We start from the raw sequence: 27,899 nt of genomic DNA, 5'->3' as shown, positions 1-27,899 counted from the left end.
GCATCACTATTTGCTGCATTATTATTAACAGCATGTCAGAGTCTCTTACTCGGCACATTGCGAATGTTCACAGAGATTCATTTAGTCAACAAGGATGCCGACCGCCCCAGAGCTGACACTGAGGACGTGAACTACATTGGCAAGGATATTCGGCGGGCTTCTCAAATACTGAACTTTCACTAGCCTAGATCCCTGGGAAAAAAAAATGTAATTATAATAATCGAAAGAGCTCAGAGCAGGATGAGAAAACAATAGGTCAGATTTTTATGTCAGAGGGTGGCATTTTGGTAACAAGGAAAACTGGGTAAATCATTAAAACCCATGCCTTGCTTTGCCTGGTTCCTCCCAAGACTCAATTAGGAAGAGATTGCTTTTGAGAGCAAAAGGAGCCTGAACTGCTGATTGGCAGAAAAAAGCAAAATAAATGCTGAAAAGAATATCCATCACATACTTCATTGTAAGAATTTTACCTTATTCCCTATAACCAGAATGCCATTTTATGTTATAACTGTGGACAATTTTGCTGCTAAAATGTTGAAGGAAATCTCTCAGGGGGAGAATTACCTTTGGGACCTTCTGTCATTTTTAAGATCACTTTTGAAGTATCAAAGCACTAGTAGATCACGTGAAATATTATGAAGAGCTCTCCAACAGATGCCAGCACCCTCCTCAAACATTCTGGCACCCACAGTTCTGTGTGAGGTGCTCTTTTTCTCCCTATACTCTATCTCAGTGAGAAGCCTTGGACTTTAAATACTGTCAATATGGCAATGACTCTCAAATCTCTCCCTCTTGTTCCAATCCTTCCCAAATAGCGCAGACTCACATATATGACTAGCTATTCTCTCCGACCGGATAAGAAAGGAAAGCCATCAATTCAAAATTAACCTACCCTGGGAGAATTCTTCTTTTTCCTTCCAAAACCTGCACCTACCCAGGACTTCTGTCTCAGTAGACGGTCCAACATCCACCAACTTTCTCAAGTCCAAAACTTACATTTCATTCTTAATTTTCTTCCCCTCTCCCCCAGTGCCCAAGCCATTAATTACCATTACCATTGACTCTGCTTCTAAAAATATGCCAAATCTATCCAATTTTCCCCGTCTCCACCAACAACACTCTAGTCTGTGCCACCATCATGCCTTACCTGGTCACCTGCTTCCAGCTGGTCTTCCTGCTTCCTCTTGTGCTACCTTACAATCCATTTTCCCAATGGTAACCATGACAACTTGAATGACAATTTAAAAATGAAAACAAATCCTGTCCCACCACTGCTTCTCCAAAGACCTCCCAATGTCCACAATGAACATCCAAGTTTTGTGTCCTGTCTTACCAAGCCCTACACGTTATACCTCTTGTCCTCCTCTGTGGTCTCAACTCACACCACTCTGCCCATCCCCCTACACACAGACCAATCACTCTCCATCACATGATCCTATGTGAATTCTCTGCATAGCACTTATGACTACATGATCCTTTTATTTATTGTGACATACTTATTGTTTATGGTCTAACTCTCCCACCTAAAATGTATGCTCCATGAGAACTGGAAGGCTGTCTTGTTTGCCAGTGTATCTCCAATGCCTAAAACAGTCTCACATACTGTACGTGCTCAATAAATATCTGTTTGGGGAGGGAGGGATGGATACAGGTTATTTCTGATTGCCATTTTACTTGCAATTTTAAAGAAAAGTGGTTGTTACGTCAACAACAGAAACACTGCTTCCAACCAGACATCAACTGGGATGCCCGCTAGTCCTTGATGACCCCCATGTACAGGAAAAGATGCTTCAGAGGCACCATTTGTTTATACAGATGTCTGTCCATGAGGGAATTTTGTTTGAGATTTACCACCAATCATGTGTTTTCTGCAAGGAAATTATACAGTAAGAGTGGGTTCTAACCCTCAAAATATTTGCTAGCTCAGCGAAATAGACCAAGACACTATTTGCAGAAACCTATAGCTGCTTTATTTTGCAATAACATTTAAAATAGGTGGGTTCCATTGCTTTATAATTATTTTCCATAATATTCTGCCATGGGGGCTTCCTTGGTCACCTTTAGAAAATAAAGGGAGCGGAACACCCACTGGATTAAGAAGTTATATATTATCCACTGGGCTCGGCCATCCAGGTGACCTCTGAGTGACCTTGGCAAGTTTCTTAACCTCTCCAGGCCTCCGGTGACTCATCTATAAACTGGGGACAATATTAGGACCTCCTTTGTATGGTTGTTGAGAAGATGAAATGATACACATAAAGCACTTATAACAGGGCCTGGGATGCAGGGAGTGCTCAAACAATTTGAGCCACTATTATGAGTTATTAGTAGGTTATTACCAGTGGTTTATAAAATGTTTCATATTATGAAATGTTGGAAAATCTTTATTTAATTCCTATTGTCATTGCTACATTACAAAGACTGCTAAATGACTTCCACTGGTGAACTGGCCCAAGTCCTCCTTCAGATCCAAACATGGGTAACTACTGCAGGCAGATGGAGGGGACCCAGGGATATTTACACTCTGCACTTTCCATACTTGTGAAACTGGCTGGGGTTCGAAAAAAGAACTACTTCAAATCAAAGTCTTCACAAGCCATGGACTTTTGGTTAGAAATGTTAGTTGTAGGTTTGTCTGACCATTTAGGATTTGCTTAAGAAAACAGAAACTACCTTGTAAAAGCTCTGCAATAAAGACAGAACTTGAACGAGAAAATACGAGTGAAAGTTAGAATATACATAAGACACTTAACATTATAATCACAGAAAGAAGTTAGACCCTCATGATTCACTTTTTTATTATTGCTATTATTATGACATCCCAGAAGAAACTTCTAAGACCTTTACACAAACCTTTTTTACACCTGGAATATAAAATAATCTCAGAAGAGCATGATACACTACATGAAATAGTAAGTTACAAAAAGAAATGTAATCAACTCCCAGAAAAGATGGCAGCAGAATATTAGCATACAACTACATATCAAATTGAGTTAAGAAGTAGGGAATTCCAGAAAAATAGAGAAAAGTCATGGTTATTTGGGAGAAAATAACTAGACCCATCTTCTAAAAAGATGCTTGATTCAATGAAGATGTTTTAGAATGAGCAGTAATATAGGAAACACATGGTCATTCAAATGCTCCACTGATGTTGTTCCTTCTTGTTTGGTGCCTACTGTGTGCCCAGCCTATAGACCCATCCTATCTGCTGCTCATAGCTGTGAATGCAATCCAAAGCATGGCACAGACATGTGTTCAGGGATGGTTGATAAGAAAGGTGGGAATGACCTGACAGTCACGCTGTGCTGTGCTATATTTAGGTTTAATAATATGTACTCCTCGAAGATGATACTGATGAAAGTCTGTTGCGACGCTGACAGTAGGTCCAAACACACAATTTAAGAAATATTAAATTTCTTATTCAGGAAGGACCTGACATCAGATCTGACAGCACAGGGGAGGACCGCACTGGTCTTGGTCTATGTGCTATTGACTCCTGTCACCTACCTTTGCAGTTATCTTCACAACCCATGGACAGCCATCAGGGAGAAATTAGACTTTGGAAGGATCACACTCTCTTCCCTCTTTATTAAGATACACTATGAATGATGTCACCTATACTGGAAAACTGAAAAGACTATTTGGGAAGGCAGTAGAGTGAATGGCCTCAGCTGGACAATATGGGGACAGTCTATAATGGCTACAGCAAATCTAATTATTTAATTATTGTAAAATCATGAAATAAACATCTTAAATCAAATGTAGCACAATCCAAAGGCTAGAGGAGCACATTTTTATCACACTCTTAAGGACCATTAGAGTAAGTTATGTTTTACAAAATTTCAGTCTGAATCATTTCACTGAATCACACACACGTATTCAGTGCTGACTGCATGCCAGAGTGTCAAGTCCTGGTAAGATGAACGCAATCAAAACAAGGGTCTCGCAGTCTGAAGAGGAAAATCTATAAGTACACAAGAAATACTACAATGAATCCAGCTTCAAATTGCGATTGTGGAGACATGCACAAGAGTGTGGGGACACAGAGGAGGTGCAACTTGATTCATCTGGTCATGGAGAGGGATGAAAAATGTCCATAGAGGAGGTGACGTGTTAGCTGAGAATTGGTGAACAAGCAAATATCCATCCCCTGGACAATATGAGGATATTATACCAAATACATTAAACTTTGATTGAGGGAGAAGGGGAATAATTCCATTCCTTCCTCTTACAGACAATCTCATAGACTTCTAGCTCTATGCCGAAATTAGAAATAGAGTTTTTCTCACCTGGTTTGAAAAATCCCAAAAGATTCATCCATCCATCCGTCCACACATTCATCCATACATACATACATCTGTCAACCTATCCATTCAACAAAATTTATTGACAGCGTTTTACATCTTAGGCTTTTCTATATGCCTGGAAATGCAGCAGTGATCAAAATAGGCAAAAATCCCTGCCCTTGTGAAGCTTACATTGGGGGGAGGATAGAAATCATACAAATGGTGAGAATGGTGGGAAAACAGGGAGGTCAAAGCACTAAACCCTGCGGGATTCCAGTGGTTGGAGGGCCAGGAGACAAGCAGTTGAGGTAAGAGGGAATGGCCAAAGACATAGGAGTCAGGCCAGGGAAATGTGGTATCTTGAAACCAGATGGAGAAAGTGCTTCAAGGAAATGGAAGGAATCAATTGTACGAACGCTGCTGACTGAGCCTGGATCACTGGATTGAGCAACATGGCGGTGACTGGTGACCTTAATGAGGCAGTAGTGATGGAATGACTGAGTGGTCAAAGTGGGTTCAAGAAGAAATGGAAATACAGGAATTGAGGACAACAAATATAAGCAAGTGCTTCTAAGGAGTTTTTCTGCAAGGAGAAGGAGAAAAGTGGGTTGTAGCTGGAGGGGAAATTAGAGTCAACAGGTCATTTTTTTTTAATGGTACATGTTTGCATTCCTATTGGAAAGATCCAGCAGAGAGAAGAAAATAAAAGGAAGAACTGTTTAAGTACTGCCTTTGAGTAGGAGAGAAGGAAAGAGATATTGTGCCCAAGCTGGGGTCACGGGCCTCAACTAGAGTTAGTCAGAGTGGGCACCAGGTGGGATGTGATTGGCCAGCTCGGGGAGGTGCCTCACCTTCAAACCATCACTTTAGCAAGGAGGTGGCCTGCAATGCAAGGAGGAGGAACGGTTCTCAAAATGTATAATATGGCCTCTGACTGTGAGCAGGACAGTCACTCCCACTCAAAAAAAAAAAAAAATGTGAGCTATTGTAAACGACTTAGATGAATCCACCTAATTCCTCAACCCTGGAAATGTAAGATCTGTTCACTATTCTTAGATACTGTTATATGAAAACACAGTGGTGTTTACTTCCCAGAATCTCTTGACCATCTTTCCAACCTCTGCTTTTTCTGCTTTGGTTTAACCAATAAGTGATTACTGTCCAGGCTTTAAGCAAAAGCAAATGAAGCAAAATGACTGATCCTTTTGTGGCCTGGGAGGCTAAAAGAGACAGAAACACCCATGAAAACCACAGGAAAAACTCCAGTGGATAAAAGATGAACTGATTAGGCTTGCAGCCCTGCAGCTATAGAAGCCTCTCCACACTCTGATCTGGAGACCACAACGCAGGAAAACCCCAAGTCCCATGAAATCCAAAAATCCAAACATGGGGTCATGTTTATGCCCTTAGGAAAGTTCTGCCAAGAAAGATCTTATGCACAGTTTAATCAAGCGGGCAGTATCCTTACACGCACATGTAAATCTTCAAATCCAAGCAATTAACCCCACACACATCTGCCCCTGTAATGGGTGTCTGAGAATGAACAGCACACATACGCCATCCCAGCCTGACTTAAACATGAAACGAAGGAAAGAAAATGGATTCTGCACTTCACCCCACATCTGTGATCCACAAATATTTATACTAGTCAGAAAGCCAGTAACCTTCAGGACAATAACAGCCTTTGCAGACACTCACCTAAACAAATGAGAAAAAAGGCCAAAATCCCATAGAGAAGAGAACAGAAGGAGAGAAAGCAAGGTTTCCCCTGCTCCATAATGGGAATTTCAATGCTTTCTAAGGTGGATAATGGAAGCAGACAATTTTCCTGTCAGTGAACTTTGTAATGCGAAGTGAAATGCATGTGACAAAACGGATCCGATCTGCGAAGGCCTTTCCAGATCACCTCACAGAGATCTTCCATCAGGCTGACTAGACAATAGGACAGGAATAATAAGGACAGGAGTCCATAGCTTGAGTATTTCTGACATTATCAAGAAAGACAGGCTAAATCTTTATCCCAGCAAACAACCACTCAGCATGTTTAAGCAAGTGCTGTACCTTGTGTCAATAACATACCTAGAAATGCATTGCAACCAACAGGAAATAAAATTCCCATTAGCACAGCGGCACCAATTGAAACGCTGACAGCAACTCAGGATGCACATTTTTTTTCACATTTAGACTCTCTGTCTCCAGAAACTCAGTCCAGTTTCTCACTGGCTATTCCCACTCTCAAATTACATCCTCTCACTTTCCATATTTTACAGCCAAGAAACCTAGAAAACCAAGAAAAGTCAAGACGGAGAGTTGAGTTGTGGTTTGATCTGTCCAATACCAGGTTAACCTCCATCTCAGAAAGGGAAATCTAGCTAATTCTCTCCCTTTGGGAACCTATAAACTACGAAACCATTATTGCAGGCACATGATAATTAATATTAAATTAATAGTCTAGGTGAGTGCTCTAAACACAACAGGTGAGGACGTCAACAATACATAAGTGATCTGACCAGCGTTGCCTTGGTCTTCCTGACACACCACGTAACATTTAACACAAACACCAAAAGTTAGGTACAGAAATGAGGCAAGGGGGAAAGCACTGTGATGATGACTTCATAATGTTCAACATAATGGGTTAAGTTCTATTAAACAAAAAATACTGAACTATAGTTGTTAAAAATATTGTTAAAGGCTGTAGAACAGCTCAAAATGTAAAAGTTAACCTTTCCCTAACCAAAAGAGGACTAAATAAAAGAATGAAAGAATTGCAGTTGTGTGGCTGTAAACTTGGTCTCTCTTCATCGGATGGAGCAATGTGCACCTGAGATCTCTCATTCCTATAAATATTTTGATTATGTGAACATCCTCGTTAGATTAAAATTGGGGATTGATTTTTTTTGTCAGTGAGGAAAAAGAGAGGCAGAATAAAACTATGAGAAGAATTACAAAAAGCAATATCTATCTTTAAATAACTGAACGGTTCCCTGAATTAAGGAGTTGAATATTTTTTAATAATATCGGAAAAAAGTAAAGGAAAATTTTTATTAAATTTCTAAGCACTGGTTGAAATAATTATGAAGAAAATGTTTGGCTACACTAAAGTAAACTTCTTTAAATTTACAAGGATAAAGTTAACAAGCACGAGAAGAGGGAAAAAAATGACAACAAAGAGTTCATATTCTTAAAAATAAGTTCTGTTAAAATCTGTAAGGAAAATGCTGAATATCAATAGCTAAATAAGTATAAAATAAGGACAAAGGATTCTCTCACACACGTATGTTCCCTCTCTCCCACCTACATACTCTCTCTCCTCGTCTCAAAATAATGGCTAATTATCACATAAAAATCTTTTAAAAATCAACCAAATAACATAACGAGTAAACAATGAAACATATAAAAAGGAAGGAATACAATCAAATTGACAAAAAAATTAATAATGATACTCAGTGATTGTGAAGTTTTAGCAAAACAAACTCTCTAACATATTGGTGAGCATAAATATCTACACTTTTGCAAAGCCACTTGGCAGTCTTATTAAAACTCCTTGATTCTGAAATACTAAATCAACTACAGCTATTCTGACCTAATGAATTAACTTTCAATTAAAAGAAAGCTTTATAATAATAATTCTGTTTAAGAAGCATCTACTATATGCACCAAATTTCTATACTTCACAAGGTAGGTAATAGTGTGACTTGCAAAAAGTTAGAAAATAGGACTGGAATCCAGGTGTGTGAGGTGTGTGCACACTCCTCTTGTCATGATCATTTCAGCATAGTCTATGATTTTGGTTAACTGGAAATAATATATATGTCCAGCAAAAAAGAAGCAGTAAATTATACTACAGCGCCTTTACATGATAGAATATTATGATGTATTAAAATGAAGTTTATTAATAGTTTTCAATAATATATATCATATGGGTATAATATAGAAAGTGTATGATATAACAAGTAATAAAGCAGTATGCAAATACACCACATTAATAAAATGAAGAACAAAAATCACATGATCATCTCAATAGATGCAGAAAAAGCATTTGACAAGATACAGCATCCATTTATGATAAAAACTCTGAATAAAATGGGCATAGAAGGAAAGTATCTCAACATAATAAAGACCATATATGAGAAACCCACAGCTAATATCATCCTCAATGGTGAAAAACTAAAAGCCATCCCTCTAAGAACAGGAACCAGACAAGGATGCCCACTGTCACCACTCCTATTTAACATAGTACTGGAAGTCCTAGCCAGAGCAATCAGGCAAGACAAAGAAATAAAAGGGATCCAAATTGGAAAGGAAGAAGTGAAACTGTCACTATTTGCAGATGACATGATTATATATATAGAAAACCCTAAAGAATCCACCAGAAAACTTTTAGAAGTAATAAACGAATATGGTAAAGTTGCAGGATACAAAATCAACATACAAAAATCAGTTGCATTTCTGTACACTAACAACGAAGTAGCAGAAAGAGAAATTAAGAATACCATCCCATTTACAATTGCAACAAAAAGAATAAAATACCTAGGAATAAACTTAACCAAAGAGGTGAAAGATCTGTACACCGAAAACTATAAAACATTTCTGAAAGAAATTGAAGAAGACACAAAGAAATGGAAAGATATTCCGTGCTCTTGGATTGGAAGAATTAACATAGTTAAGATGTCCATACTTCCTAAAGCAATCTATAGATTCAATGCAATCCCTATCAAAGTTCCAACAACATTTTTCACAGAAATAGAACAAAGAATCCTAAAATTTATATGGAACAACAAAAGACCCCGAATAGCTAAAGGAATCCTGAGAAAAAAGAACAAAGCTGGAGGTATCACACTCCCTGATTTCAAAATATACTACAAAGCATGGTACTGGCACAAAAACAGACACACAGATCAATGGAATAGAATTGAAAGCCCAGAAATAAACCCACACATCTATGGACAGCTAATCTTTGACAAAGGATCCAAGAACATACAATGGGGAAAAGAAAGTCTCTTCAATAAATGGTGTTGGGAAAACTGGATAGTCACATGCAAAAAAATGAAAGTAGACCCTTACCTTACACCATACACAAAAATTAACTCCAAATGGATTAAAGACTTGAATGGAAGACCTGAACTGTGAAACTTCTAGAAGAAAACATAGGCAGTACACTCTTCGACATCGGTCTTAGCAACATCTTTTCAAACACCATGTCTGACCGGGCAAGAGAAACAATAGAAAAAATAAACAAATGGGACTACATCAAACTAAAAAGCTTCTGCACAGCAAAGGAAACCATCAACAAAACAAAAAGACAACCTAAAAATTTGGAGAAGATATTTGCAAACCATACTTCTGATAAGGGCTTAATCTCCAAAATATATAAAGAACTCATGCATCTCAACAACAAAAGAACTAACAACCCAATTAAAAAATGGGCAAAAGACCTGAACAGACATTTCTCTAAAGAAGATATACAGATGGCCAACAGACACATGAAAAGATGTTCAAAATCATTAACTATCAGGGAAATGCAAATCAAAACTACAATGAGATATCACCTCACGCCCGTCAGAATGGCTATAATTAACAAGACAGGAAACAACATGTGTTGGAGAGGATGTGGAGAGAAGGGAACTCTCATACACTGCTGGTGGGAGTACAAACTGGTGCAGCCACTATGGAAAACAGTATGGAGATTCTTCAAAAAATCAAGGATAGAACTACCATATGATCCAGCTATTCCACTGTTGGGTATTTATCCAAAGAACTTGAAAACACCAATTTGTAAAGGTACATGCACCCCTGTGTTCATTGCAGCGTTATCCACAATAGCCAAGACTTGGAAGCAACCTAAGTGCCCATCAAGGGACGAATGGATAAAGAAGATGTGGTATATATACACAATGGAATACTACTCAGCCATAAGAAACAATGAAATCCAGCCATTTGTGACAACATGGATGGACATTGAAGGTATAATGCAAAGTGAAATAAGTCAGAGGGAGAAGGTCAAATACCGTATGATTTCCTTCATTAAGTAGTAGATAATAACAACAATAAACAAACACATAGGGACAGAGATTGGATTGGTGGTTACCAGAGGGGAACGGGGGAGGGAGGAGGGTGAAAGGGATAATTCGGTACATGTGTGTGGTGATGGGTTGTAATTAGTATTTGGGTGGTGAACATGATGTAATCTATGCAGAAATAGAAGTACAATGATGTACACCTGAAATTTTTACAATGTCATAAACCAATGTTACTGCAATAAATAAAAAATTAAAAAAAAAAATTGCTTCGCTATAGCCAAAAAAAAAAAAAAAAAGCAGTATGCAAAATTTTATGTCAAGTGTTCTTTCAACTCTGTAAATTACTTATCAAAAATATACTATAAAAGACTACATGAAATGACAACAGTGGTTGCCTTTGGTGGAGGCATTATGGGGGAATTTTTTCCCCTTCCTCTATATAATTTCCATAATTAGCACTAACTATTTTAATCTTTTTTTTTAAATTGCAAAAATACAATACTCCCAAAAATCTTAGATCATGAATATATTGCCCATAAAGTGCAAACATCCTCAACCCCAGAGATCATCCGTTTAGAATTTGGTATATATTGAAATATGTTCTAGTAGGCTTTATAACACACACGTACTTGTGTGTAGGGACTGTGTGTGTGTGTGTGTGTGTGTGTGTGTGTTTTTAAGATGAATGGAATTATATTAAACATATTATTCTGCAACCTGCTTTTTCTAGTTAATAGGGTACCATATATAGCTTTCCATGGCTTTTATAATTTGAATTTTACTTTTTATATCATCACTATTAAAGTGAAGAACCCTTTTCCATTACTCATAGAACAAGTATCCAGGGACCAGTGGCTCTTGAAAAAGGCGTGTCTCCAAAAGTTCTGCCACATCAGGCTCATGCACTTGCTACAATTATCTATTTCTATGAATGAATGAATGAATGAATGAATGAATAGAGCAGCTCCCTGCTTAAACTCCTTAAAGAAACACAAATTAACTGGTTCTCCTTTGCCTCTCTTTTTAGGTGATGCCCAGTGCAGTACAGAGTCAAAGAGGTCTAAAGGTGTCAGAAGCATCCTTTTGTAAGAAAAAGTCAAATACAAAAAAACAAAAATACCACCTCATTTGATTGTATGTGGCAAAGAATATCGCCATTTTATCCCATGATTTAAGGATTTCAATCTTGTTCAGACTTGACTTTTGTAAACTTCTTCTTTTGCTATATGGAGACCAAAGTAGGAAATGCTGTCTAAACTTGTTTCATCATGAGCTCTATATTCTAGAATAAGAAAATACACTGAAAGAACAATGCTTATCAGGTCCTACTGTGAGCAAAGCTATAGTCTAGGTACTGGGACTCAGACCAATGAACTTGGGGCACATAGACAGTGTCAAGCATTGGAACAACAAATGCGCTAACCCCAGGAGTCGGTTTTTGCATTTACAGCAGATTTCATTAAAAGTGGTTTATGATTAAATTCTGAGCATTCAGGCTAAATATTGTTAAGGGACTCATACCTACTGGCTCATACCCTCACTCTCAACACCGTGGAATCTCTGAGCATCGCAAGGATCATGTGGATCAGGGCTCAGTAAACTACAGCCTGTGAGCCAAATCCAGCTCAGCCTGCCACTTGTCTTTATAAATAAAGTTTTATTGGAACACAGCCAAGTTTGCTCACTTACATGCTGTCTGTGCTGTGTTAGTGCTACAACGCAGAGTTGAGTTGTTACATGGAGATTGTATGGCCAGCAATTCCTAAAATATTTACTACCTCCCCCTTTTCAGAAAAAATTTGCTATCTCCTGATTTAGATTGCTGTTTGAAAACTGATTTCTTAACATTTATTGTGAGCTTTTCTTTAAGGACCGGAGTATTTCCAGTAAGAAAAAAAAAAAAAAGTGTGTCTGTCCTTATTCTCAGAAGGCAATCCTAGTGCTAAGAGGTAGTACTGCATAGAGTTAGGGACATGGATTCAAATCCCAGCTCTGCCTCGACTACTTGTGAGATCTTGGGCAGATTATGTAACCTCTCTGTGCCTCAGTTTCTTTCTAAAAGCTTGCTCATTCACCGCCATTTTTAACAGAGGAGATAAGTGGGGCTTATAAGCTATCACAGTATCTCAATCTATAAAACTGTTGGCTTCTTCACTTCTCCTTGAGGTGTCTGACTTACCCAGGAGGGAAAGGGCAGAGCGTTTCCTCAATCATGTATCACACTAAGGATCCACAGCCACCTGGGTGCTCAAGCCCAACTCACACACCAACGCTTAAAAAAAGAAAAGAAAAAAAAAACAGAGATCCTATTAACCCATTTTAAAAGAGGCTGTAGTCATTGTTTATCAATTCTAGAAAGTTCCATTAATGCTCTGCACAACCAGCGTGAGCTACTTCAGCCACATAAGACTTAAAGCAGAGTGACCCAAGACAGCTTGGAAATACAACAGCCCTAGCTTAGTATCCTTGTGCACCAATGGATTTCTTTCTTCAGAAAAGGAGAAATAAAAATTCAAACGTTTTTAACATATGAAAACAAAGCTAATGAAACAACCAAAAGGACCATCATTTCAAACCCATTTGAATTACTTTCAGCTTGAACATCAAATGGAGATTTGTTGTGTGGGAGATTTACCCACATCGTGATGGCTCTATCATTCCATTTTTGTGACTATATAGTACCTTAAGTATGGCATTTCAAATATAGGAGATAAAGGCAGAAGATGTAGAATAAATTATGCCAGAAATTTGAGTTTGTATTTTTATTTACAGATAAATTTATTTGGGACACAATATGAGACTTTATAGGTAAAAGAATTGTAAACCATAAAAACAGTTCACTTTACTAAAATCAAGTAAAGCTGTCCAATCTCCTCATTCACTTTAACATATAAATATTCTAAAAACTTGATATTGTAATACGATGAAAAGACTACCACAAAAACCAGCCTCCCCACAACCAGGTATGACAGAAACTGAAGAAATGGGTTACTTTCCATTTCTTATTTGTAAAAGAAATGTGTCCGTTACTAGTTAAAGATGCCTGTTACTTCAAACACTGCACTGCGGGGTTCATGCTTTTTCTGTTGTCCCAGTTCGTGTAGTTTCTTTCCACTCTCCAAACTCTGCAGCTTCTGGCTGCCATAAACCTGGGACACACTGATGTTGCCTATCCCAACACATACATGTGGGTAGCAGCTGAGAATGATGACGAGGAAAGGGAGAGAAGAACTTCCCGGAACATTCTGGAACATTCTGGCTATTCCTCTATGCAATGATTCCCACACTGTCTACTTCAGTAATTATCTAAAGGCCATCTGCCTGCAGCAAATAAACTGAACTACAGCATCTGGAAGTTTGTAAAATTTCATATCTGCTGAAATGCCATTTGGAAGTCCTGAGGTTCAGAGGCCAAAGGGCAGTGGCTAGGTGACATTGTCTCTCCATGAGGATCCCTTTGGTGAGTTCATGAGAAGCAAGGGGGCGATCCAAAGCAACACATTCAGAACTGCCCGCAAAGGCGCCCACAGCCCAGGTGCGCTCAAACACTGCAGCGTCACAGATCCCGCTGTGGTCCCAGCTGAGTCTTTGAAAATCAGTGACATCATCCTTTGGAAAGGAGGAGGATTTGCAGATGCAAATCCTTGAGGCCAAAAGAGGAGTAAGGGAGCTCTCCCCAAGGTAAGAAGGCATGCTCAGTCCAGGAAAATTCCTAGGAGCGGCCAATTTCTTTCTCACAACATCAAAAATATCTCCTCTGGGTGTGGCAAGAATATGTTTTTGGGACTTCTTTATTAAATGGCATGTTTGAATACACCAACTTCCTCTCTTGAACCCTAAAATATGTTTTACAATTAGTACTAAAATTTCATTGTATTTGTTTATCTCTTAACCAAAATTTGAGTAATAAAATTGGACAGATCCACTGGTCACTGCCACGCATACCTGGCAATCTCTATAGGCTCCCATGTGTCAGAATTAAATTAAAAACAGGGCTGATAATTAGGTCTGGAGGCTAGCTCTCCTATCCTCCCTCAGTGAGGTCATAAATTAGCTGATGTGGCCCCTCACCTAGGACATCCACAAGTCACGCCTGCAGAGGACAGCCATCCTCTTAAATGGCAAAGGAGACAGAGAACAAAAGGATATTGTAAGAATTCAGAATCACTGACACCAAATACTGCAGGAAGAGAACATCCCTGCTAAATCCAGGCAGGGACAGCCCACAGCCTGGACAGCCAGACACTGCAGACCCAACCTTCAGACTTCAAAACCGAGTCCCTTCCTTGTGAAAAGGCAACACTCAAGTGACAGAATGCCCAACACAGAGTTCAAGTGGCTTGGGGGACAACACAACTCCCTTTAGAATCTGAAGTCTAAACTGGGAACCAGTTCTGGCAGTAGGATTTAGGGGCATACATCCCAAAAGGTTTTTACTATGCCTGTGTTTATATCAACAGTAAAAAAGACATTTTACCATCCTGGCACATGATGGCCAAGCTGACATCATCCGGACCTTCTGCTCTGGAGGGTCAGCCCTTGCCTGGGTGGGCGTTCCACCCTCTAAAGGAATATATACCATTCAACACAACACCCACATGTGCTGAGCAGTGTAGGCTCAGGAGCAGAAACCACAACAATGAAGCAGAGATCTTGAATAGGAGCTGAGCTCAAGTCACAGACAATGGCCCCTTCCCTTCGGGTCTGGAGGCTGAGCTCTCCCATCCTCCCCCAAGTGAGGTCATAACTTAGCTGATGTATAAATCATAAATCAGTGACATATTTTCCAGAAAACTGAGAAGAAAGTCAAAAAGTAAAGAAACTACAAAGCCCCAGAGGGTTGCCTCAGACTGGAGGTCAGAATATTTTAAAGTGGATACTTAACTGCCCATTAAATAAGAAAATGTTTATGTTTTATTAATATGTAAACGTTCCCATTTCACTCAATTCCATATTACCCTATTCTTTTCTCTTTTAGCTTAGTATCAACCTTAGAAGAAACAACCTCCTAAGACCCCTGCATCAATTCTCAATTCTCAACTTAGAGCCTCGCCTTGGAAAACCTGCTGCTGTGCACACAAGTGTACAACCATCCCTCCAACAGTTTGTGATTTTCCAACAATAAACCTTTCTGAGAAGTTGTACCCTGTAGCCATCCTCACAGGCTCTTAAAATTGTCTCTAAACTGAAATGCATAAGTAAAATTTAAACATCAATTATAACTTACTAAGTGCCCATCGACACATGGCTTTCTGCTAAAATATGCAGCCTTCTCCCTGCCCCTCCTATTCAAAATAAGGAAAAATGTGGATTTAAACAATTCTCCTAGAAACCAAAGGTCAGCTGAGTGGTGGCCTTTATCTTACAGATATATGAGCAAAATTAAAATTCCAGGCCAGTCTTAAGAGCTCAATTTAGAAATCATCCCACAGGAAAATCACAGCAAATATGAAAATGGATGAGACCACCTGGCATGATAAAGATGTTTAGTGGAGGGATGAAAAGAAACCCCACCAGGTGCAGGCTCAGGAAACCTAAAAGCTGTTGGGCTAGGGTTTCCCAAGTGGCAAGAATTTTGCCAGTGGCCATGGCACTTAATTGAGAGACATCCCGTTATCAGTCAGTCAGTCAGTTAACCACCATGCACAGCACACTCCATGGCTATACGTGATAGGTGGTTAGAAGACAAAGCAAGAACTGATTATGCCCTTGGGAACTCACATAAGACACTGTATGATTTGCCTGCTACAGAATTCAGTAAATACTATGAAATTGGAGCAAACAGAGGTTATTTCCAGGCAGAACAGTCAGGGAAAGCTTCCTAGTAGAAGAGAAACGTGATCTGGGCTTTGAGGGATGGGTAGGATACTAAAAGAGATAATGAAGTATATTTGAGTGGGCTGCATTGCAGGTGAAGAAAATGGTGGACCAGACAGGAATACCTGCAAATCCTCAGATGGAACAAAGAGCCATTTTGGCCAGAACCATGCTGAGTTGGGGCATGAATGTCTGGTACCACCCTGGGTTAGGGTGAATTGATGGAAACCCCAATGGTAGGGCCACCCAAGATAGGAGTTTGCAGGAGTGCAGACTGAATGGGGACATGTGAAACAAAGCAACTCTGCTAAGTGGAAAATCAGGACTGGAAGGCATCAAGGATCACAGGTGGAAAGCTGGCCTTGGGCTCAATTGGCAAGGAGAACAAGGAAGCAAAGAGGAGAATGGGTTTTAAGTGGAGGTTGAGGAGCAGGGAGGAGTGGCATCAGAAGCCCATGGACCAGCAGGGGGTTGGGCAAGGCTATCCATCCCCAAGGCCACTCCCATGCATGGCCAGGTGGGAGGATGGCTCAGAGGAGCCACTCCAGGGAGCTAGCAGACTAGAAAAGCAGACAGTCAGAGAATGTTAACAGGAGAAAGAGATGAGACTTCACCCAAAGGAAGGGGAGTCATTGGAGGCTCACTGGAATGCCAAGATGGGTGTGGTGTTTAGGAGAATCAATATGGCAGCTCTGCAGAGGACAGACAAGAAAGGGAGAAACCATGGGCAAGACACTGCACAGGAGAACTTTAGATTTTAAAATGTTTTTGTTAAAGATTATAAATCATAGCCCAGTTTTGCAAAACATTAGTTGTCCAGAAACCAAATGAGTAATGAATGTCTTTGAATATACAACAATAATGTAAACAATGAGAGTCAGAATTTTCTTACTAGGAATTAAAACATAAAATCAGTAAAGGACATTATTGTTGTTAGCTCATTAGTCCAATGCCACTGGTTTGGTGGACAGCAACTGTCTGGACAATCCACCACTCAGAGGTGACTGGGGGTTAAAGAAAATCCATTCATTCTCTCTGTGCACACGCTCCACTTTCTGACACTGTCCTGCATGAAGTCACCTGACAGTCTCTGCTGTTCCTTTCAAACAGGTGTGCCCCCCTGGACGGTACTTGGAGAAACCAACAGCGGACATTCAGGGTAAAGCCAGATGCTGCCTGAAAGCAAGGCAGGGGCCTGTGGGCTGGGGGTCCTCCAAAACCTCCAGCCATTCAGAAAAGAAAAGGAAGTTCTGCAACAGGAATGGAGAAGGAGGCATCAGGGGAACATGGCAGAGAGGAGAGTGGGACAAGGGAAAGGGAAGGACACAGCCATGTGAGAAAAGGAGGGAGGGGATAGAAATACACAGAAGCAGCTGCAGAGATATGTGGGTGCTCCAAACAGGTGCAGACTTTGGAGGACACAAACAACGCGGACAGGCTGGGCTCTGGCCAGAGGGAGGAGGGCAGAACCTCTGCTCCTAGCGCCCTCACGTTCCTGAGCGCCAACTCCAGCATCAAGAAAACGTGGAAGATGAACAAACAAACATAGGTATGGAGAACAGATTGGTGGCTACCAGAGGGGAAGGGGCAGGGGGAGGGCGAAAGGGGTAAGGGGGCACATGTGTATGGTGATGGATGGAAACTAGACTTTTGGTGGTGAGCACAATGCAGTCTATACAGAAGTTGAAATATAATGATGTACACCTGAAATTTATACAATGTTATAAACCAATGACCTCAATTAAAAAGAAAAAAAACAATATGAAGAGGAAAAGCCAAAATGCACATAACGCTTGAGATGCCGAAGACAGTACGTGATAAAAGTAGTGGTCTGTACAGTGCCATCCCGAGTGTGTGCTGAGGAGCAGCCACCTGTCTCTTGGCTCCTGGTAGATGCCTCAGGTGTCAGATGCTGGCCTATGGAGCAGGTTCATTTTGATCTCCCCAAGTATAAGATTGCCGACCACTTTACATTCAAGACGGGATCAGAATTCAAATTTAAAAATTTAGTGTTTTGGTTTTTTTTAAAGATAGGTCTGTTGATTTGTTCAATATCACTACTTAAACTTTGAACATCATTTGACATTATGATGTGCAAATACGGAGAGCAGTGTTAGAAAGGGATGTGATGTAGTGGCCCACCTCTCAGGATCCTGGAAAGGTGTTCCTTCACCTCTAGGTTTGCTGCACTGGCCTGTGTGTGGCATCTGTGCTGCACCCCAGCCAAACTTTGCGTTTGCAAACAGCATCTGAATCAAGTCGTGTTTCCATAGGGACAACATCACTGCAAATAGCTGTGGCTTTAGAGGGTTAGAGATCTTACACAAAAATGTGTGATACAATGAATGTACAGGGAGAAAAAAACAAAACATTTAAAATCAGGTCTTCAGAGTTGTAACTATACTATAATATTGAATCCAAAAAAGCAAATAAATGTTTTGTGTTACTTTTCGTATGAGTACACATGGCTAATAGGACATTATTCCAGTTGAGTACAGGACATATTGAAGAATGACATGCATGATGCCATAGTTGCATGGCTCTGTCCTCAAGGAATTTGCCCTTTGGAATAGCTTTCCCCAAATCAGAAATGATCTTTTTAGTTAACTAGCTGATTATTTTCTGTACAAATAATGCCACATATTGATCAAGACCATTTAATAAAGAATCTCTTTCGTAGCTATTTCATGTACATTTAAAAAAGGCAAGTGCCAGATGTCATAATTTCCCTTCTTTAAATCTCTGGCTGTCTTAGGAACACCCGGAGACCAGCTCTAGTGATGGCCAAGGCTTCATGGACAGTGTGTCCTCAATAGGGATACATGACCTCAGGTTTGGGTCATTTAATGATGCAATCATCTGGCTCTGAGACCAGCAGAGGCAAATGTTACCTCCCTGAACAGAAGAGCAGACACTTCTGAAAGTTGTATCCAAAGAGTAAGATATACAAGGAAGAGAAATACGCTTTCTACTTGGAGCCTTCACACCCAGATCCACCCCAAGATTCCTCCTCCATCAGACAGTAGTCACTGTGAAATGTGATGGTTTAGAAATACCAAACACAGCTGAGACCTACAGAAAAAAGAAGGCGGAAACTGGGGATTTCATTTCTCAAAGCGTTGACTAATCCTAACAACATTTGGGAAGAAAGAAACCCAATTGTTTTCCCATTTAGTCTTCGTGCAAATCATCCTTTGTTGAGTATTTATGGCTGATAGGAATTGCTAACCCAGGAACAGATATATTGCCTCAGTAACTGGAATAAAGCTGGAGTAAAATGCTTCCTATTCCTTTACTCCCACGTGAGACAATGAGATGTGTTCTGAGCTGCTAGAGGCATGGCAGCCAAGGAAAAGAAGAGGGGCAGAAACGACTTCTTTATTAAAGCAAACAAGTTGCCAAAAACTAAGCAACTGCTCAAAATGAGCAATTTCTAAAATCAGCTCTCTAAGGAGACCAAGGTCTCCAAATAGCGACTATTTTCTTATTTCTGCCACCATATGCCAAATTTTCAAAGGGCAGCCTCGCTTTTCATGCAGGCCTTTTTGAAGTGCTCGCACAAGTGGTTAATTTGCATGGGCAATCGGCCCCTCAGCTTTCATTTTGACAGCTAAATTGATCCATCTTCTGTAGACTACGATCTCAGTACCCAGAAAGAGAAGGGTGTCTCAGGCTTTTTGAAAAATGTGGTGTCTCAATTCCTACTTATTCAGAACAACACATCCAACAAGACTTATCCTGTATGCAGTAGCCTGCCCACACAAAAGACATTAAAGATTCAACTCTAAATCTAAATTCAAGATTTAATACTAAGGTCAAGATTTAACTCTAAAAAAATTATTTAACTACCACTGTTACTTAACTTCTCTTAAAGCCAACAGAAAGGGTTTGGGTTCCTATATCAGCCCTTCGGTCATTACATAGGAAAAGGGAAATGTCTGCCACAGATTAAATCCACAACTGGCACCAAAACCTCCCCAGAACAAAGGTAAACTAAGGCAGACAAGGGTCTGCTGCAAGCTTGAAGGAGAAAAGGGGCTTATTTATCCCTGGAAAGATGGCTGACTGTGAAATTCACAATGAATTGCTAGTGAAATGGCAGTGGGTTAAATCATTCAGAAAAATATTTTCCTAAAAAAAAAGAACAGGCAGCAGTTTTTTAGAAGTTTATAGCTATAAAGGATGCTCTCTCTCCAACTCAGTAGAGAGCAATGAAAAGATCTTTTTCTTTAACTTCGTAAGGGCAATCAGATTAGTACAAACCCACTCAAGCCAATCCAATATGCATGTTGGGCTATGTCAATTTTGGATTTTCCATGACTTCATTTATTTTATGTGCCCAGACTCTAATGCTGCTGTTTTACACTGTATATGGTGATCTGGGCTGAGCAAATTGTGTTTTGACTTAGAAGTCAAACTATGGTGTTGTGTTTTGGCTTAAATCCAGCAAATACTCTGAAGTCATTTCAGAACATTCATCTCTCTAAAGACATGAAGAATAAAACACTTTTAAATCCTGCTAAAATCAGTCCCAAGGACTTGTTGGGTCTTCCATTGTCAAAGGTGGGCACCAAGGCTGAAGGGAAAGATGCACCTCATTTTCCATTAAGGTGTATGGCCAAGTTGTTCAGAGATGGGAGTCTTTCCACCTAAGCGTTTGCTTCACATTTTTGAAACTACAGAAGGCTTAACACTATATGAATCCCTGGGTGTGCTGCATCACCAAAAATCTAATTCTGTTCCATTTGTCATCCTCTCAATATAAATTAGTGATAAAAATAAGAAATAGGCTACTACACATTAAACCAGATGGTGTCTTACCTTCTTACAAACACTGCTGTGTTTAGAGTGTTTACACATGCGGGGGAATAAAAAGATTTTTTTTTTTTTTTTTTACATTTGGCAATGAGTTATGTCATCCATTTTAGCACGAACTGTACTGAAACTTCCTCCCCAAGAACCAGCACAGCTTCACTAATGTAAAAACAACCATGTCAGCTGCCTTTGATTAGTAATGAAGCTGCTCTGCCCATCCTGCAGCCTCCATCAAGCAGACAATCTGATCAAATCAAACTCGTTAAACGGAACCAGAAGGCCGGCGTGTCCTGATGCAAACCTGCTCCGGAAAGGAACCCTCCTCTGTATGAGTCAAGATGCTTCTTTCATTTTCTTCGCAACACACACCCTTAAAATTTTCAGCCCAGGAGCCTGACTTAAGGGTGCTCCCTCTACCTGCATCCTTCTCCCCATCCTTGATGAGCGACAATGTGGACCTAAAATATCAAACCTGGGAGAGGAGTGTTGAAGAATCTTGGGAAATTTCTGAGCTTACTGATTATTAAAGGAATCACAGTAATCACAACCAGTAAGCAATAAAAGCCCACTCCGTTCAACTAACTGGAAAGGAAGAAAGACCAGTTTGAAATGCAAACCATGTTTTAGAAAATGGAGTTTCATTATTTTCCACTGTCAGGCTCTGCCAGCAAAAGTGCTAACACAGGTGAAGTGCGTAGGTTTACCCGACACATGGTAAACACCCAGGGAGTGTCTGCCCTGCCCCTTCTCCCTGCCCCCAGTAGTGGGGTTTGTCTGTGTTTCCTTTCCATAAGCTCTCAAGGAGCCAACCTCCCCCCACCCCCCGCTTTGTGGGATGAACAGTATTAATCTGACCACTGGTGTTGGTTTGTGTTCTTTTGATTTTATAAGCTGCGGAGACAGTAACTCCCTTCCTTGGGGTACATATGAAGTTTATTTATCAATCTGAATCCAGAACTCTCTATTTCTCACCCTTTAGATTATTTCATATTGGCTTGACCTCATCACTCAAGCCATTCATCCTAAGAGCTGTTCCTGCATTTCTGCTGGCTCTCTGGAATCTACATGTGTCCCCAGTGTCCCCGTGTGAGGTAGTTGCCTCTCCTCTGAGACCAGGACACCCAGCGCCCACCTCTGGTTATCTCATATCACCCTCTCTTGTTTATTTGCCCCCTGTCAGGGGCAGTCATCATGTCCTATTCAACTTTGAATCCCCAAGGCCAGACCTAAGTAAATGAGCGCTTTCAAGAAAGACATTTGATGAGGCTTCCTTCATTTTTTTCAGGGTGTGTGTAAATGGTAACAGACCAGCGCACGACCCTAAAGTTAGCTTCTAGAGATATTCTTCCAATTTGACATCACATCATCCGATCTGACATAAATCAAAAACACCCAGAAAAACAGAGCAAATTAACCTGGGTGGAACCTAGATGCTGTCTGATCCTCCTCCAGGTCTAGAACATACCAGGCACTCAGCGCACCGGAGTTGGTGGATGGTGGCTGCATGGGAGAGAAAGTCCTGATAAGAGAGAATCACGTCTTCCTGGCTCAGAGGCTCTAGGTTTGCCTTGATCCCATCTTCACTCAGAATAGAAGTCTCTTTTCACCTCTCTTTGGCAGGTTTTCAGTCTCAGAAGCTTTCCGATGCTACTCATGAAGGTCTGGGCTCGCTTTTTTACAACCTATTCAACTCCTGTAAAATCCAAACTTACCACAGACTCCCCCGTGCAAACATACCGATTTATCTTCCCTCTTCTTGTCTATTAAGTCAACCGGCATCTACAAAGATCCCTCTACAGACTCCCTGGGGTAAGCTGCCTCCCCTCCCCCTGAGAACCTCTCTACATGCTCAGCGGTGTCCCCAGGGAGAAACTGCTGCTCACGTGAACAGAGTCAAGACAAGAACAAGGTCAACCCAGGGACCAGTCAGAAAAGTACTTTTCCGTTAGTGATACAAAGGTCATCTTTGTAAATCTCATGCTTGTACTGATAATCCCCTTAGTAAACTAAGGGATATCAGGCCAATGGGTAAGTAAAAATTACTCCAATTTCTCAATTAATGATATTCAATTGAACTGGAATGTTTCCTCTGTTTCAATTCTGCAATCATTGATGAAAACAAAATCCACAGGTTTGCTTCCTGGGTTTCCATTCTCTCTCTGTAACTGTGGGGTTCAGGCCCCTTCACATGTGCAGTGTCCTGAAAGTGCTTGACCCCTGGCTGGCTGCCTGTTGACCCACAGCCCTCCACACTCACTCCTGTGTCCCTTCTCCCCAGTTAACTGCAGAGAAAAGAGAAGTTCAAAGGAGCTCCCCTCTCATCATCTAATTTTCTATTTCACACGTGGCTTTAGAAAACACCCATGTGCTCTGGCCAAAATGAACATGAAATTATGATGTGATTTACCAAGTTAAAAACTTAAAAGCTTTTTAGGTAATTTAGAGCAGAAAATCAATATGTTTTTGAGGGCATTTTGTGCTTGACTTCAAAAATGTGCATTTTAATCTCAATGTTCTTATGTTCTTTGATTCTGTTAGTTCATAGTTAGAATTCCTATCTACCACTTTTTAGATCTATAGAAGTGATGCTACTCCATGGGAGTAATAAGCCTAATAATTGAGTCCAGAGCCTTAAAGAAAGGTCTGTATAACTCTAGTGAAGAGGACAAAACAATGATGCAGAAAATAAAGTCAAGCAAGGGCAGCACACAGACTTGTCCTTGCTTTGGGATTCTTTTTTTTTCCCCACACTATATAGACTCAAGTGTTAAACTAAGACGCTCTTGTCACTTTAGGCTTCTCATCCACATGCCCTCTCTTCGACCAGAGACATCCAGCATCTCAGCAGAGTGCTAATGTAACATCTGCCTATCTCTCCTCACACATCCCATCAGAGAAACCATCATCTAATTACAGACTATCCTATCAATACAGCAGTCACTGTAAACACCAGGGAAATTAAACCATAAACAAAACCCCTCATTCCAATGGAAAGCTGATAGCATTGTGTGCAGAGGTGATAAGACCCGTTATTATACTTGGAACAAAATATCTTGCCCTGTTGGCCATTAACTTCTTCATGTGCTTCGGATTGCACACGGCCATTCATTATTCACTGACAACTTCTCAAGTCGTGCCCCATTTCCAAACATTGCAAAAGAGCTATAAATCAGAAAAGTGGCATGAAATTTTGGTGACAGCTGCTTTTCTCAAAGACTCCTAAGGTAAACCACACAAAGACTCCTAAGGTAAACCATAACTTGAGGCAATAGCATGGTGTTTACTGCCATTCCTTGATAGAGATAAACTCCTCACCCCCTTCAAATTAGGTCTCTCTATTTTCCTATTCTGGGGACACAGGAGTCTTTTAGACAGAAACTGAAAAGATGAAAATTGATCATAACCATCCTGAGATGAGAAAGGGGAGGGTCAGAGAAGGCCTAGGTTTCATGATTTCCCTCCACTGTGAACCTTGGAAGATGTCAATTTCCCCATCATATTTCTCATTCAGCCCAGGATGGCAGAGGAGAAGTCTCATTCACAGGCAAGGCACATCGACTTTGCAAGGTATGAAGAGCAAGTAACAGCAATGGTTCTATCTGAATCATCCAGTAGAGGAAAGAAAACAATAATCATGAAGGAAATCTGAGTAATTGAATGGTTTTAGCCCTACACCTAATCCACCTGGCATCAAATGATTAACTGTCAACAGAAACAGACTCTTCCCTTCACCCTCTTTCTTCACCTTCTCCACCAGTTTATTTCCCTTTCTAAGCCCTACGGCTCAGCATGGGCCCTACTGGGGCTCCTTACACTATGACAGATTTTAAAGAAGGGAAGGGCAGAGAAGTTACAACAATATGAACTTTCCTCCCTCAAGGACATTCACTCCTGAAACTGTCACTGCTCAGAAGACATCTTCATTCTGGCTGAAATCACCAGAGGGAGCCCCCTTCTCCTCAATTCCAATTTGCTTTGACAGACACATGGCTGTCAAGGAGAGAGATGTTTCCCAGAGCGAGATGCTGCGCAGGAATTCCAAAGCTGCCCTTGACTTGTCAACAGAAGTCAGGATCCTGGGGAGAAACCTTTGTTAAATCTCAGGCAGCGTTCCACCGCACTTGATGATACACAATCTTGCAAGCAGAATGTATTCCATCCCAGATTATTCCAACCCTGGCCCTAATTGCTCCCACCAGGGCAAGGAGGCTGGTACTGTGTTTTGGAAGGAAATTTCACAGCCATGTTAAAAGTTGATGGGATCCCACAAATAAGGCTACATTCTTTAACCCAGACCAAACAAAACTGTCTTTTAGATTCCAGCCACACTCTCCCTAAACAAAATTTTAAAAAGAAACTGGAGGTGCAGTGTTAAACGATAAAATAACAATTGTCTTTACATGCTGTTCACACCTTGCTAGGTAGATGTGCCTGGTTTCCTCACCCAGCTTGTTATTCATTAAGGCACTATTTATTTAAAAAGCTCCAAAATCATTATTCTCTTTCAGGTTGATGCAGAAGCATCGAAGTCCAGATACAATGATGCCCTCAGAAGGACAGGTGGGAAAGCTTCCAAAGGGGTCTAATTCATCGCCCAGGAAGAAGGAGTGTCCCGAGAGCTGCTTCAGAGGCTGTGAAGTCTTCCACCAGTGATGCTGCGGGCACCACTGACACAGTAACGGACAGAAAATCCTGCTTCGTTACCACAAGCTTAAACATCAACTTTGCACCTATAGGATTCAGACCATAAAAGGAGGCAGGTAACTCCAGACATTAATTCTTTCCTACGGTAACTGATGTTCATGAAAGAAAAAGAAAACAATGGATCCTCATTATTCATTGATTCCATTTTGCAAACTCATCTACTCACTAAAATTTATTTGTAATCCCAAAATGTGCTATTGGGTGTAAGTTCAAAGCTAATGAATCAACTATCTACTAAATAAGGTGTCTTTAAACAGAAACACGTATAAAACAAGGTTCCTTATTGATGGGTTGATGAAGATGTTGCGACCAGGGGCTCACAGGAGCCTAACCCTGTTCATTCCCTGGAAGCAATGGCTCAGTGTTAGCTAATTCAGTGTCCACCATGAACTTAGAGAGCATGAGTCCCATGAAGAATGAGATAGACTGTACACACTGAAGGACACGAGCAATAGACAGAACACCATAACATGTCCCCAGCTCTACACAGGAACGTCAGAGCCGATTGACATGACACCGGACTACAGGATGGTGTGAGTGAAGCGCACGTCACTCAGAGGAGTAACCACCTTGATGGAGGAGATCAGGGGTCAGGCAATAGAAACTCCAAAGACACAAGCTACCTGATCCTTCCTGAAAAGCAAAATATTGGCCCTCTTGCTCCAGAGAAGCGCATAACTCATCTTGCTAGCAGCAAGCTGCGGAAGCCCCTGGTGCCTGACTGTCTGGCATTAACCGCCGTGGGCAGAGACCTTTCTGAAGTCATCCTGGAGTGAAAATTAGACCCCTCAGAAACAGAAATCCAGACAATTACCGAGCATCGGGGATGACAGGCTGGTGGCCAAGGTCTCTTGCCGAATGGAGGCTCTGGCTTTGGCTGGCAGGACTCTTCAGAGCTCTTGTTATATAATGTGAACCAGACCATGTCTTCTGCACCAGATAATGATCCTTGCTTCCTCAAGTTAAGGGATGATTACAGTCTAAAGAGTTGATTGCGTCTCATTACACTTGTGATAATATATTCCTGACAACCGAGGCTCTTAACTTGAACTTCCAAATACCAACACACGTCACACGTAGCCCCCTTTGACATATTCTCATCTGTTACGTGTCAGATAGGAAAGTGCTTGCTCCACAGTGTATAAAGGAGAAAAAGTTAAACTGAGACAGAACGGCGAGTTCTGTTTTTTCCAGCCTAGGAAAGTCTTATCTTAATTTAATTGAGTCACTTTTAGTACATGGAGGTCTTTAACATTAAAAACAAAACAAAGCAATCCATAAATGCCATAGAATAAGGAGGTCTTCAGCTCTTCTTGTCTAGACACTTCTCCCCTTTTCTTACAATCTGAAGAACTATAAGTACTACCTTTGGAATGAAACTGACTTCCTTTTAAATTACTTTACTCCTTTTATAATAAAAAAAAAATTGAGCGTCTTTCTCCACCTCCACCTGTACACTGTTAGTCGTCAACAGAAAGTGAGCAAAAATAACAGAAATGGTTCACGTGGGTCCTCAGACTAGGAAAACATTCTGATAAAGCAATGCACATACGATTTTCCAGGTTCAAGAATAGTAATTTCTGCCATGATCACAAAAATATGAGTTGGTAGGCTCCCCACACGCATTTATAAATAAAATCAAAATAATCTGTAAGAGCAATAAACCAAACCCAAAAGTTATATGGAGAGGAGTCAAGCATGGAATTTTCATTCCATCAGCATCAGACAGGGCTTTCTCTTGCCTATACCCTGAGGCTGTGATTCTTACAAACTCACCACACCTCTCCCAGAGTTTCCTGGTTAGTTAGCATATTCTCGGCTTATTCTAGAGCAAGCATCAAGACTAGTAGGCAGTGTGCCAACATGAACCGGCCCAAACAGGAAAAGGGATTCAAACTGGGATCAAGCAATCCTATAATAAGAAATTGTGAGAATTTTTTTTTAAATTCCTATTCCATCTGGCTTTTCAGCCAAACCTGGCTCTAAACATTCCCTGATCTCTCAGAATACGAGATGCTAAAATAAAGACACGTATGTATATAAATTAACCGAGAGCTTTAAAGAGATCCGGTGGCAACATGAAAGGAAGGCTTAAGCACCACTAAAATTCTGAAACGAAAACCAGAGAAATGGTTGATATTTGACTAAAACCTACAGAAGACCCTTCTGGAAAGGGAAAGTGGGTCAGCAGGGGACACATTATCTGCAGATCCTCAAATGTGCAAAGCACTGAGGGGAGAAGGCGATCACAAGGGTC

The 27,899-nt window shown here is 40.6% G+C and overlaps 1 protein-coding gene across 2 annotated transcripts in view; it reads right to left on the bottom strand.

Moving 5' to 3' along the window:
- Window positions 1-27,899, bottom strand: part of SEMA5A (semaphorin 5A) — a 465,422-nt gene that overhangs the window by 346,486 nt on the left and 91,037 nt on the right. The window contains exon 2 of one of the 2 annotated variants that reach the window (XM_058564359.1): window positions 12,486-12,578. The exons of the other annotated variant lie outside the window; for it this stretch is intronic. The gene's annotated coding sequence lies outside the window, so the exon portion shown is untranslated. The remainder of the gene's footprint in view (window positions 1-12,485; window positions 12,579-27,899) is intronic. 2 annotated transcript variants of the gene reach the window in all.

The sequence above is a fragment of the Diceros bicornis genome, chromosome 20, assembly GCF_020826845.1.
Source record: "Diceros bicornis minor isolate mBicDic1 chromosome 20, mDicBic1.mat.cur, whole genome shotgun sequence".
Taxonomy (NCBI): Eukaryota; Metazoa; Chordata; class Mammalia; order Perissodactyla; family Rhinocerotidae; genus Diceros; species Diceros bicornis.
The sequence above is the reverse complement of the archived record's forward strand: the minus strand, read 5'-3'. Positions and strand labels throughout refer to the sequence as shown.